The following is a 14,877-nucleotide window of genomic DNA, read 5'->3' as shown; positions in this document are numbered from 1 at the left end:
GGGCTGCTATTAAAAGGAACCAGCTAATAGCTAAGGAACTCACAAAGAAAAGCTTATCATCTAACAGAACTAAAGGCCAAATTTATTAATATTATTTTGTGAAGGCTAATAAGAAATGTAAACCTGTAAAATACAATGTTCTCTTGGGACGGCCACAGAAAAACAGCTCTTGAAAACTGAAGCAATTTGTAAACGGTGAAATGCTGTTTTATGAGGCTTTCCGTGGATAATCCAAGTTAGGTCAGTTTTCTTGCATTGCTATTTTTTATTTAGCCCTCACATATTTCTGCCTTTAGGCCCTTTTGCACTTTATGTGCTTTTTTTTTTTTTTTTTTCCTGGATAGGTTTTTTACTATTTTACACTTTTACCATAATGCAAAAATAGTATTTAACATTTGCTTCATAATCTGCCCCCAACGAAATCTAAAATGAGTTTATTCACGTTAATTATACTATCTCTTGTTTGATAACAAATTTCAATCAAAATGAAATCGTCACGATTCTTGATTATTTTTATTATCCTTCATCCTATTCCTCTATTATGTCTTTTCTCTCCCATTATCTTTATTATTCTATTAGTTGGTAAGTTAAGAATTTTCTAACTTCTAAAAGGTTAGAGAAAAACATATTATAAAATATTAAACTGTAATTTACACCTAAGACCCAAAGCCTCCATCTTAATATGAAATGCTATTTATAACTGACATGGTGTCTACAATTAACCTCTAAGGGGAACAAATCTGTGTTTATTATGGACTGTGAAGCAGAAAGATATTTTGTTGTGAAAAGAGTATTCAACAAAAAGGAAAGAAAAGGGTGTGCTACAGCTATTTCACACTTAGTATCTTTACACGCTGAGCTGTACCACTTAGCTAAATACTAACAGCTAATACTTACCAGGCAATTAGATGTGCCAGGAACTGTAGTTTATATGCTTAGCACTGTACTTTTTATCTTTAGCTCCTTTAATCCTCAGAATTGCTCTATGAAGAACATAAAATTATTCTCATGTTGCAGATGCAGCAACAGGCAAACAAGCATAAGTAACTCGATGAAGACCACAGAGCTAGCAAGTGGCTAAGTCAGGGTTCAAACCCAGGTTTCAGAGCTCATGCTTCAATCTCTACCCTACAGCTTCCAAACAGGAGAAATTGTGCAGGGACAGTATATTGTACAGGGTTGTATGTTCTGGTTAAATAAAAAATTCTTTACCTTATAAATTAAGCAAAGTAGTAAAGGAATTCATTAACTATTACCACTGATAAGTGATAGAATTACCTTGGCTTTTTTGGCTCTGATTTCTATTTAAGGATAGCCCCGATGTCTATCTAAGGATAGAGTGAAAAGTTAGTAATAATCTTCAACTGTATCCGTATACCATCTGTACGCATTAACTACCCATTGACAAGCTCAATGGATAGATTTTCATTTTATAATAATTTCAATTTGCATTAAAAAAATCATTCAACTATTAAGATTCTAAAAAATTAAAGTATATTTTATAAACAATAATTATTAAAAAGCTATCTTTATAAGTAGCCTTCAATGAGTTAAATAAAGTCACAGCTATAATTCATATAGGAAAAAAACCACCCCTCCATATTAAGGGTGGAGACTAGAATAAATCCTGTGATCTTAGATTGGAATTCGAGGTGTCAGTGTGAACTCATGGTTTTTAAGATAAATAGGTTTAGAAATAGATATATGTGTCTATCATATGCACCTGTATATTTCCTAGCTCTGTACACTGAGAAAATCTAGAAACAATGACATAGTACCATTGGGCATATCTAACACCTAGATCTTGGTTTCTAATGAGAATCCTCCATGAAAAGGAACTGTTGGTCCTTTGAGAAGTGGCTGATTCCACGACTGGGAGGAAACCAAAGTACCAGATGGACTTACAGAAAGTGAAGAAGGGTGCAAAGATGTGGAAAGGTCTAAAGGACGGAGGAAATAGCCTGAAGGGGCTCCCACTGGGAAAATACGCAACAATTTGAGCATCGAGATAGTAACATATGCTAACCCACTGATAAAATAGGAATCCATGAGTTTATGATATAAATAAAAAAAATTAAATTATGGAGAAGGGAAAATTCTTCCTTCACTAGAATGTCAACTAATAAAAGTAGAAAGAATAATGGTTATAGAAAAATTGCCAGTTTGCCACCGTCACAAAAATAACTGGTTCAGGCAAGAATCCGTAATGGGTATCAAAACTAGTGGGTACAGATTTAATCTGACAAGCTCCACCTTAAGCAAGTGATTAAAGGCCTGCTCCACCAATAACAGGACAGACTGACATGTGCCTCCTGATGTGATTCACTAACGAGAATGTAATTCCACTTCTTTGGTGTTCCTGCCAAAGATGCGTAACCTAAATCTAACCTTTGGGGGACATTCTTCAAAATTACTGCCCTGTCTTCAAACATACCAAGATCAATAAAAAAGAAAGACTGAGGAATGTCCTAAGTTAAAGAAGGCTAGGAAAACATGACAGCTAAATGCAATATGCGATCTTATACTGGATGCTTGACTGAGTAAAATAGAGCTATAAAGGATAGTATTAAGACAATTGTCAAAATTTGAATATGAACTACAGGGTAACAGTATTATATCAACATTCAATTTCCTGATTTTTATAACTGCACTGTGGTTATGTAAGAGAATGTCCTCATTCTTAGAAAATTCACCTTCTGATAGATTTAAAAGACACATCTGCAATGTACTCTGAAATGGTTCAGAAAAAAAGTCCACGCGTATGTGTGCAACAGGTGACTTAATAAAATGTGTAAGTTTGTCCTTAGGAATAACTGTAATAACAGGCTATGAGAATAACAACAAATATTTGTTCAACGCTTACTCTGTGCCATGCATACATTAACTCATTTATCCTCACAACAATCCTATTAGGTAGCTATTATTAGCACCTTCGTTTTATGGGTAAGCAAACTGAGGCACTGAGAGGTGAAGCAACTCATCCACAGTCAAACAGCTGTTGGATTGGGTCTCCAGCCTAGGCCAGCTGGCTCCAGAGGCTGTGCTGTCTCTGATGGCCAAACACAAGGTGGAATTTGAGCTAGTAATGAAGATGAAGAGTCTGGACAAGTTGGGAGGAGGAGGAAAGGAAATTGGCAAGAATCTTTATTATTTGGCCGAAGAAAAGTCCCATCCAAGTTTGAGGCAATGGCTAATACAGAAGTGACACTAAAACATTTCAAAGACTTGTTTTTTAAAATGAAATAAGCACTGTAATTTTTAAGGTATCTAGTGGACACTGCCTCGAGCTTGCTTGCTTATTTATTGCTGTAGTCTTTCTCACAAGTTATTTCATGTGTGCAAATTATTTGCCATCTAGAATTCAAGTGCCTGAAGCAAAAGAACGTGTTATTTCTTTTGCAACCCTTACCACAACAGAGCCCTAAGCACATAACAGCGCTTAATAAATCCATGTTCAATTCAACTAAAGCCTGTTTTTCACTACCTAAGGGAATAGATTTCGAAAAATGGTTACGTGACTTAAGATGATATTTAAAATTTACTTAACAACAAAACCCCACAAATATTATCTGGTAGGAAACAGAAATAGAGGGGAAACTCCAAAGCAGAGAGTATTTTTGTCATTGAAAGATTAAATATAAGGACAAGTCAGCAAGTTCCAAAAAAGAAGCATGAATGCGTAAAAAAAAGTGAAAAAAAAAAAAAAAAGCAAACGAATTAAATGAAATGGGCCCATGGCCCACTCTACTTTCTGATCTAGAAAATTTTGAGTCTGTAATTACAAATCCTTATTGTTCATGCTACGAAAATTAAAGGATAAAGTTTAAGTACACGAAGAAAATATAGAACTGTTTTAAGTTCTTTTGGAAAAGAGATGAGACAAAAGGAATTAGACCAAGGTCAAATTTATTTTAATCTAGCCATTCTGTTTTCTGTTTTCTTCAAGTACAATTTTACTTGAATAGCTCACCTTCTCACTCTCTGGGCTGGATTTCTCCACTATAGAAAAACATGAACGAAAATTCCATGACCATTTAAAAGGCAAAATAAAAACCTATGAAAGAAATGGAATAAAACTGGTTCCAATGACTTCTGTGATCACTCTTAACTGAAATTAAGAAAATACTTCTTATTTGGTAAAGTATATTACAAATAATTTGTAAATTATTTTACAAATAGGATCTCCTGAAACATGAAGGGTAAAAGACTAAAACATAATAGTAGAGCCACCTCAGGGGTCCAAGTGAAAGCAGAGATACATTTGGAGAATTTGAATAGTGGGTATAAAATAGTGGCTGGAGTACAGGATATCACCGGATTACTGAGTTTCAAGGTAACCTCTTAGCCCAAAGTTCAATTCAAAAACAGACCCAGAGGATGCTTATTGGGTCTAGAAAGAGAATTGGAATAAAGAAGTAAAAGTAGGAGAGGGAAGAGCTTATAAAGGGAGTAACATCAGTGGAGAGGGGTATAAGGGTTGTGTTGAACAGCCAAGTCTAGTAAGAGTACAACAGGATTTAATTGTACTACTTGAACTTCCATTTTGTAAGAATTACCAATTTTGAAGCTGTTTTAACCACAAAAACACTTGCATCCAAATGATTTCCTTACTAAAAGAAAGATGTCCACCTCAGCAATCTTCAGAAACGCTATAGCCTGGCATGTCCCATCAAAAAACAGGTCAGGATAGTTTCTAAAAAGGTAAAAACATAAATCACTATTTAAAACTTTTTAAAGTAAAGATGTTACCTGTTCCATGTTGGAACAAGACTTGTAAATGTTTCCTCTCTGGGGCTTGCCTGATATTTGAAGGTCAAGTCTCCATGGTTAAATAAAGGCAAAATCAATGTCCTTCATTAGCATTTACGGAGAACCTACTAAGCGCCTATCTCCAGACTCAGTGCAATGTACATGGGGAGGCAAGAGGGGGAAGCGGAATAGGATACAAAGAACTAAGAGGTGTGATCAGTGTCCAAGAGTACTCTATTTGAGGAGACAAAGTAAACGTACAATGAATAAATAAAGTAAAAGGAAAGCTATTAGCAATGATTGAGAATTAGTGAAATGAAAAAAATAGATAAGCATAAGAGAAAAAAAACACTGGGCTGCAAAAACTGAAATCTGCATTCTAATATAAGCCCCACTAACAATTTGTCTGAAAAGCTTGGGCAAGACACCCCTGTGAGCCTTAACTCCTTCACCAATAAAATCATGGGATTGGATCGATATCTTTATTTCAATTCTAACCACTTATGCCACGATTTCTCTTGAATGGCTGTACTAAAATTATGATGGTCCTTAAGTGTGACACATTATTTTCACTTTTAATCTCACTTAACGATATAAAAACAGAACTTTTAATGTGCTTATAACTCCTACACAACTATTAAACTGAAATAAATTTAAAAATTAATACAATAAAACACCAATAAGGATTAAAATAATATTAATGTAATATGATGCATGCTGTTACTCTATAAAAACTAAATTTCTGTTCATAATTATGGTATCAATTATGATGACACAGGTTCTTTCAAGTTCAGCACCTCTCCTAATCATGGGCACCTGAGGACTCAACTGTCCCACCACTTTTCTCTGCTAACTGCCAAGAAACCTTTGTTCTTACAAGACAGGAGGTTGCCCCAAAGGCATACTGGTTAATTTTACCCCCATGGTTAAAAACAGACATGCAAATCTGGGCATTGAAATCCCATATTAGAATGCTGTTTTAAGGTGTTGGTCATGATGACCTTGAATAAGCTTATATTATTTTCTTTTAATTTATTAGCAAAATGAAAATAGGGAATTTAAAAATTCTAATTCATTACTTATTTTCCTTTTTGCACTTCTTTGTAGTTTATACATCTTCTATGCTAAACATGCATTTGTAATTGAGTGTTAAATGATAGTTTTATTGAGATGTAATTACGTCTATATATTTGGGACTTGCAGTTTTCATCAAATGTTTTGATGAAAGGGCTCATTTCCCAGCGTTCTTAGTACCACGCTGACCACCTATGAACTCAAACAACCATTCAGCTGACAGGAACTATCGCTCGGTTCAGAGTCATTCACAAGCCACCATTATTTCAAAGGAATCCCCAAAATGTATATGGATATAGTAACATGTAGAGATACGCATATACTGCAATCTGGAGGTTTATATGGCTTCTCAGTAAATTAAAATTACGAATTCAACTAGGAGAAAGAACATAATGATCCACATGGCATCAAACCCAACTTTATTTTTAAATTATAAAACTGAGGCCGGGAGCTCGCTCTAGCTTACTCTCTACTCTTCTTTTGAATGAGGAGCAAAAACTCATTAATTCTATCATTTCAGAAGTTATGAAATTTCAAAATGAGTTTAGGCTGATGTTCACTTTTAATTAAGGCTCTCCTCATCTCACATAGCCCTTTAATCCATCTTGAATAGCAGAGGCAGATTACTCTTCGGAAAACACTACCTTTGTGTTTTACAGAAAAACAGTGACTTGATATACTTGTTGAATAAATATTTCTTCATGTCTCCAAGCTCCGTGGTGACAGCTCACTGTCTGGTCAATTTAGCTAGTACCACCCCAATCTTATGTTACTACTGGGCATCAAAACAATCTACTCATCTCAGGCGAGTATCAATATCTCTAATATCCCACTACCAACATCCCATGACCTAAATTCCTTTTTTTTTTCTTTCTTTACTTTCAGTTCCTTACTGTTATTCCTCTGCTGCTATTACCCAGTTCAACCACATCAAGAGCTCCAGACGCCTGCCTTTTTTCCCTCCATCAGTCAGCCTCCTCCTGGCATTACTTTCTTTCCTACCTAGCACTGAATCGATGCATCATCTTTAGCTACCTCCTTAGTCCTCTTATACTTCTACTGCACCCAGCCTATAAAACCCCAGGGCTGAACAACCCAACCACTTTCTCTGCGCTTAAACCCAAATGGCTTTCTATTCTATTACTAAAGAAAATCACAACTACACAGATTGGTAACTCTATAAAAGCGGTAGCCATCCATCCTCACTGCTGGCCAGGCAGCCTTCCTCATAGAGCGCCCAGGGACACACCCTCCACAGCCACACACAACCTTTCCCACCAGCCTCCAGTCCTCTCCCCATCCCTAGCTCAGCAGACAGTCTCACCTGGGCCACAGGTAAACCGAGATTACCAGATGTTAGTTGGTAACCGGTGTTTCCCCTTATTTCAGTAGACAAATGTCTCTATCTGCTGTTCAAGGCTAATCTTTCTACCTGTACCCACTTTCTCACCCTCTTCTACTTCGTCAGGGAGCGCGTATACGATATTATCAACCTAACTATGGAGCCACCCCTTTCACTGGGTACGGAATCCTTATAAAACGCAGGTCTCCTTTACCCTAATCCCAAACTGTGAACAACTCTTTGGACTTTCAGGGAAAATTCAACCGTAAGAATTAATCATCTTTCTGTAAAACACAAAAAGGGCAAACAAATGATAAAAAAACAAAGCATTCTGCAAGATACTAGAGAAGTATGAAGAGTAATTTCTAAAGGTATTAATGGTATAAAGTAACATATTTGAGGAAAATTTATTTTTTAAAAGAATGACTATGCCTTTTATTATCAAATAATTTATTAAATTATGTTGGTTTTAAGTAAAACATTACTAAAAACGAAGCTTATATATAGGAATCTTTACAAAAGTACAACTGCTTATCATAGGTAGAGATTTATAACTAACTAAATCCAAATTAATTCTGTGATTCCTATCCTTTTTTGGGTCATGGACCCTTTGAAGAATCTGATGAGAACTAAAAATTCCCTCCCCAGAAAAATACACATATACTACCACTGTGCTATAAATTTTTTTTCAGGAGGATTCAGATCCCTTGAAGCGTATTCTTGAGTCCCAGATTAAAAACTCTGATTGTTCCCAAGAAATTATATTTTATCCACGTCAAATAGGTAGCTACTATTCTCCATCCCTATGATAACTATCTAAATGAATATATGACATTAATCCTTCTTCTGATATTTGAAAAAACAGTGACATACTGATTTATATCTCTACCACACAGAAAAACAGGAAAGGAGATAGGTGTAAAAGTGAATATGCTTTCTTGTAATGAGTCATTCAAGAAATGAATTTTGATGGGGCTTGGGGAAAAGAAAAAAATTCCCGAGTAAGGCAGTTTATGTTAGGTTAGAAATTCTAACAAAAGCATAAACCAATAAAGAAAAAAAATTGTCCCAGAGGAGACTAACTTCCCATGCTTTGGAAGATTGCTGGCAGATGACTTTTCCCCAAAGATGTTTTATTTCAGTGGAGAATATTCCCTAAAGAAAACATATATGCGAAAAAGACACGCTACTAACTATGGGCTCGTATAGTCTAGCACCTGTGCATTCAGAGGTTCTGTGTAAAGTTTGTTCCCAGCCAATTCATCAGACAGCTAAGTGGGCAGGGAGAGATCATGAATTCTGACTGTTACATTAAAGTTTCTGTTCAACTTTCATTATTCAAAAAACACTAATCAGGAATAAACACATTTTCCTTAAGCCAAAATTTATTTACCTTTTTTTCTCTTTGGAGCAGTTTACTTTTGTAACAGAAAAGGAAGGAAAGAGGGAAGGAATAAGAGTGGTACTTGTACTGCTCGCTCCTTCAAGTTGATAATAAACCATGACCTGTTCTGACTTTTTAGCTTTTCGTGGAAGACAGAACAGGGGAAAAAAAGAAGGTTGGTGGAAAGCAGAACAAGAGATAGGGACATTCTGGATATCCTTTCACATACTATGACGAACTAGGGCAAAACGGACACTCCAGCAAAGGTTCTACAAAACATACGGTTCTATACAAAGTATTATACAAAAGTACACGGACACTGTAGTTACAGGTACTATGTAACTGACATATGAAACAGACAGGTTTCTATGAGACTGTCTGTTTCTTCAGCCTAGATACATGTGCCCGGAGCAGAGTTTTTGTTCATGAGTTTTCTGCACACACAGGTAAACTCTGAGGCTGTCAGTAAAGGCAAACCATATACACACGGGTGAGAGCCCTGTGGGGTTCACTGGGAAATCCCGAGGTTTTCCCCAGGTACATGCCAAAAAAGGACAAAGAGCCTGTAGGCATCAAAGTCCATAAAATTATAATTAACCAAGAGGCCACTTAATATAATCAAAACTACCTCCTGAATGATTTTTTTTTTTTTTTTTAATACTTTAGGTTCATTTAAATAGCTTTTTCTCTGGCTGGTAAAAGTATGAGCTCTGGTGAATATAAGACCTATCAGATCAATTGTAAAACTAAAGTTCAAAGGTAAGACTAATAAGACAAACCATATTTTCTCTCCTTAGTCACAAAACATTTATCATATGATTAAAATAAGGAAGTCCAATAACATTGCCTCCAATTCTGGCTCTTCCCCGTACTTACCCAACACTAGAGGTAGAACACTAATTAGCATGGCAAAGAACTCCACAACAAATTTCTTAAAAACTACTGGGGCAAAAGGAACCTAGAGATCATTTTGTAAATTGTTGAAGAAAATAAAGCCTGATGACTAAATTTGGCTTAAGAAATCATAATGGGTATAAATAAAATCTTTTCCAGGAAACTAAATTTCACAAATTTCTAATTAGCAGTTTCTACAGACTTCCACTTCTCTTTTCATCGGAATTGAACCTGAGGGAGGAAATCATGTCATTTACTTGGTATGAATCCTTTTCAGAACTGAATTAGGTGAAACTTTTTCATTTTCCACAAATGGAAAAAACAAACAAACAAAAGAAACCCTAAGGTAATCTTTGGTGCTTTGTAAGGTAAAAATAACTCCTCTAGGCTTCAATAAATTAAACACATTTTCAAAAATATGTATTCATTGAAAAATCTTAAGTAATTTTTTTTCAGTTCATCCAATAATTCTTTAGATTTAGTTATAAAGTGCCATACATACAGAAAATAGTGAACAAGAAAAACAATGCACGCATAAATCAAAATATAAGTGATATGCTCTCAGCTACTCAGGAGCAACAGCATTCTTTATCTTACTATAAAGCTCACATATTTTAAAGAAATCATTTCAAAATCTGTAATATAAAAAGTGTTTAAAAATGCTAGTTTGTCTTCATTCAAATTAGAAAACCACAGCCACCTATTATACTGGGTTTTCAAAACACAGCTAACATAGTAAAAAAATGTAATTATTTAATTAGGTAGTAGTTTTCCAGGAAAAACACGCTAAGTATTCTCATGAAAGAATTTAATAGATATGACAATTACAAAATATTGTTAATTCCTAAAATCTTCTAGGTACCATCAATTAAAATGTCAAATGCCCAAATGTCACATTTGTCATTCACTGCTTCAGAATTCTTCCTACAGATAAAAGGGAAAAATAATCATGATTTGTCAGTATTTTGACAGACACACACTATGTTTCCTTTTCACATGGCTAATGATGATGAAAAACTGGAAATCCTAAGGGATGGCAGGGAGGAGTGGGATAATGGCAAGAAGTTTCCATCTCCAAATATGTTAAAGAGCGGAATCTCAAAACTGTAACAAAACAATTTAAGAAATCTCAAGCTCTTATAGGACTCAGAATTTTTAAATGATGTATTTAGTTTTAGATTGGTCAGACATGATTTTTATTTTTCATTTTCACTTTTTATTGAGGTATAATTGACTAATGATGTATCCCTATACTTGATCTTAGCCAAAAGGCCGAGAAGTGATAATGATGTATTTCTAAAAGAATATTATAAGTGAATTATTTCAAATGCATGAAAAACAAAAGTATCCCTTGGGTAAAAGGAAATATAATTTCCCCCAAGGGATGATTCCTAAATGAAAAGCCTATATTCATGTGAGTCTTAAAGGCCCTGAACTGGAGAGAAAGTTTCATAATAGTATCAAGACATACACATATTGAGTGTACAATTTCTCAAGAAAAATATCCTTGTAGAGGCCATTTAAGTCGTATTGGTGCTCTTTTTAAAAATCGAAAAATTGCCCGACTATCAATTATTCTTCCTCAAATAACAAAAAAAAAATTGCCAAGACTAATTTGTAGGAAGAAAACAATGCACTCGCTTTTTCATCCAACTAGAATGGTATCAATGAATAGCCATTTAGATTTAAATACAAATAAAAACACCATATTCTTCTACATAACATGCATGTATCTCTTGTGGAACAAGAAACATCCAGTAACTAGCCCCTTCCCCAATTCTATCTTTGATCCTTGATTCTCCAACACACTGTGCGAGGTGTATAACGACTAGATTTTACAGAGGGAGTCTGTTTACTGACCAGGTAATTTAAGATTCCTTTATGCCATAAAGGTGTATTAACTTACACTGAATACTAATTAGGCCTTCAGATGAATTTTGACATTAAATGTAGATGTAAAGCAGTGTAGCTAAAGCAATATTCAGGGAAGTTTATTAAAGAGGTCAAGGTACGCATAAGAACGATTTTATTAATCCCCATCATCAGGGTTACCTTTCCAACAGGCTATCTTTCAGTTGTAACAGCTCTGAACAAGAGAAGGTTCCATGCAAATCACCTCTGTTGCAAAAACAACTTAAGGCACATACCTTGACAATATGTCAGTCGCTTTCTATAAAGAGTGCCATATTTCCTTTAAAATTTATTGACAACACCAAACACGTGTTATTCTTTTGCTACTACTCAGGCTCCCATTGTTTTAAAGCCCCAAATATACCCTCTTCCTAAGTTGCGCTAAAAAGATTTTCTTTCGATATGAAACACCATCATCGAGAGTAGAGAAGCACATTAAAACTCTTAGCTACACCTGAAACTGATTCAGAAAATAAGTCTATTCTTCCTGTTCACAGTGAGGTTCAATCTTTCTGTAGGTCCTTAAGTTCTTCTACTTAGTAATACCAAGAGCCAGTGGTAGCCTAAGACTCATTCACCGCCTTGATACATTGTTGACATGCAGAGTAAATAACTGTAGCAATGACACCTCAGGAAATGACTGCGCACTCTATCATCTTATGACCCTCACTAAACCAGCACTGGATACCTGTTTACCCTCCTCAGTGCTAACACAGACAACACCAACAGGAAGAAGACTTCTTGGAACCTTCTTACTGCATAAAAATGTCTCAGTTTGAATGTGGTAGCACTTTAGGAAAAGAATTTTTTTAAATGTACCTGGTAACATAGACTTTACTCCAGACTCTGAGGGTAAGAAGACTTCTTAGGATTCACACGGCAATTCTAGTCAACACGCAATCATCATCCAATGAGTTCCTAGCCATTAGCTAGCTACATGTAGCTACTGAGCACTCGAAATGTGGCTAGCCTGGATTCAGAAGTACTCTAAGTGTAAAATACACAGATTTTGAGGACTCAGTATGAAAGAATGTAAAATATCTCATTATTAACTCTTAAAATTGATTACCTGTTGAAATGATATATAGGATTAAATAAATTAGTAAAAATTCATTTCACTTGTTTCTTTTTTTTACTTCGTTAATGTAATTGGAAAACTTTAAATTGCTTATGTTGCATGCATTATCTTTCCATTAATTAAGACAGTATGCCTGCAGACCTACAGCCTTAGTTATAACAGCAAACAAGAATTATCACTTGGCATTCCCCATTATAACTGCCTTTTAAAAGCCAAAAGAAAAAGTGGTAGTTTCCCTTCTCTACCAATTTGATTAAGATAGTAATAAAAATAACTTAAGAAGAGTGTAAAAATAATCACCAGAATCACTTTGCCCCGACACCATTTTAAAGATTACCTCAAAAAGGCAAAAATAGCAGAGGATGTAAAAACCACACCTCTTAAAGAAAGTAAGATGGAAACACACAAACCAAGTTTTTCTAATAGAATAGGCCTAAAAGCTAATTATCAGGTTCATCTTTAAAGTGACAAGGACATGTCTTTCATTTCTAGCACCTGGGGCCTTAGAAACAAAACATATAAGATTCTGTCTCTATTATTCAAGCACCTCAACCACAAACAAGTCATTGACACTATAAAAAGGGAAATAATTGTGACAAGTAGTTCTCTTTTCCAAAACCCAAAGAAAATAACACCACTCAAAAGCAAAACAAAAAAACTATATCAGTTTCTCTGAGGCTTAGTACGCTACCTTTGGTCCACAAATATTATGAACTAAGAAAGCATATTTTAAAATAAGTATTTTTAAGCCACCAGCTTGTAAAGTATATTTTTAAAGTGAGAAATTCAACAACACATCATTATGAGTGAATCCTCTTTTCCTCTACCATAAGAAATCATTCTGCTTTATGTGATTTAAAAATATTTAGGCCTTCCAGGGCTTTTGGGGGAAACAAATGCACGTATTTCTGAATCTATGAAAATATTTTTTTTTAAGGGGAGAGGGGGGAACAGCTCAGTAAAAGATGGGGATTTAAGCTTTTTCAGGTGTTTAGAGGATGCAAAAGTTACTTCTAGAAACTTGTCAGTAGGGATAATGTATTAAAAAAAAAATTCAAGGAAATTTATATCAATGAGTCCCCAGGGCTTGCACAACAGTTGATTAGATACTTTCCATGGTATCCTAACAAATTTATAGTCCAAAAAAGACCATCTTTGACTGTCAATTCTTTATGCATTTGAGATTCATCAGCTGAGTATAATCTTCAGACTTCTATATGCTAGATGATACATTCCTTAGATACCTTTTCCTTGTGCATTTACATGCTAGCTCAATTACACCCTCAACAGAGAGTAAGCAGAAAGGATCGTACATATTTTTAAATAGGGAGTAGACCAGGCTGCAGTTTCCTCCCTTGGTGGAGAGGGTAATGGGTAAAGCTCTTTCTGAGTGTAATCCTTAAACACTGAAATCACTCGCAAAGAATCAAGTCTTCTAACATTGCCCAGGAGGTAAAAAGACTGCCAAAATTTCCATTAGAGCATCCTATTTTTAGTCTTTGGAACTGGCCTTTTAAATTGCATTCCACAGTACTAAGTTTATACAGGGGACAGAACAAGCTTCCTAAGGTCTTAATCTTTTTAAGCTTAGAAAGGAATTTTAAGCTTTTAAATCTTAATTTTTTTTAAAAAATCTTAACTTTAAGTCTCTTAAACACACAGATTAAAAATTAAGGAAATATTGGCCCGGAGGGAGGAACGGAGGAGAGATACCAGGTGGTTCTTGACAACCTAAGTGGTGGGGGGATAAAACAGGTAGGAGGAAAATAGAAACCCTCCACCAGGGTGGAGAGCCGGGGCTGTGGGCAGCAGGATGGAAAGGAATAGAGGCACAGTGGAAGCCGCAGGCTCCTGGGGGAGCTGGGAGAGGAACGACTTCTGGCGACGGTCCCTTAAGGGAGAAATTGGCGCGATACGCAGGAACAGACCACACAGAGGCTAGAAAACACAGAGGAAAACAGGGGAGCGGAGACGGGGGAACCGGGATGCACCTCACCCAAAGGGCAGAGGCGGCGCAGGCGGAGGAGGACAGCGCAGGGGGAGGAGCGAGGGGTTCCAAGACGCTTTGCACCCCAGCCGCAAGCCGGCGGGTCCCCTGCATCCCGTTCTTCCTCTCCTCACCTGGGAATTGCAGGCGAAAGGAGGGCTACCGCTGGGCGCCGAGGCTGTTCCCAGCCCCACTCGCTGACATGGCGGCCGACGAGCTGTCACGGAGCTTGCTCGGGTCTCCCGCGGCTCGTGTGGAGCAGACACCTCTGCCTTCCCGCCCCGCCTCTCTCTGCGCACCCCTCCCGGCTGGGCAGCCCGCGACCGCGGAGCATAGAGCGAGAGCGGCTAGAGAGGAAGCGCAGAGGGCGGACAACCATAGAGTACGCAGCCTGGATGATCTATCTCCTCATCAAGCCACTCACAGTCCTCCAGCGTCAGCACCGGGCCGGAAGCGGA

The 14,877-nt window shown here is 36.5% G+C and overlaps 1 protein-coding gene across 3 annotated transcripts in view; it reads right to left on the bottom strand.

Moving 5' to 3' along the window:
* CNST (consortin, connexin sorting protein) overlaps positions 1-14,795 on the bottom strand; it is a 75,946-nt gene extending 61,151 nt beyond the window's left edge. Inside the window, exon 1 of one of the 3 annotated variants that reach the window (XM_019730890.3) lies at positions 14,554-14,795. The gene's annotated coding sequence lies outside the window, so the exon portion shown is untranslated. The remainder of the gene's footprint in view (positions 1-14,553) is intronic. The other 2 variants (XM_019730891.3, XM_074316894.2) reach the window with 2 other exon arrangements.
* Between the last annotated feature and the right edge of the window lie 82 nt (positions 14,796-14,877).

Source organism: Rhinolophus sinicus, chromosome 6 (genome assembly GCF_057876585.1).
Source record: "Rhinolophus sinicus isolate RSI-liver-muscle chromosome 6, RSI-T2T, whole genome shotgun sequence".
Taxonomy (NCBI): domain Eukaryota; kingdom Metazoa; phylum Chordata; class Mammalia; order Chiroptera; family Rhinolophidae; genus Rhinolophus; species Rhinolophus sinicus.
The sequence above is the reverse complement of the archived record's forward strand: the minus strand, read 5'-3'. Positions and strand labels throughout refer to the sequence as shown.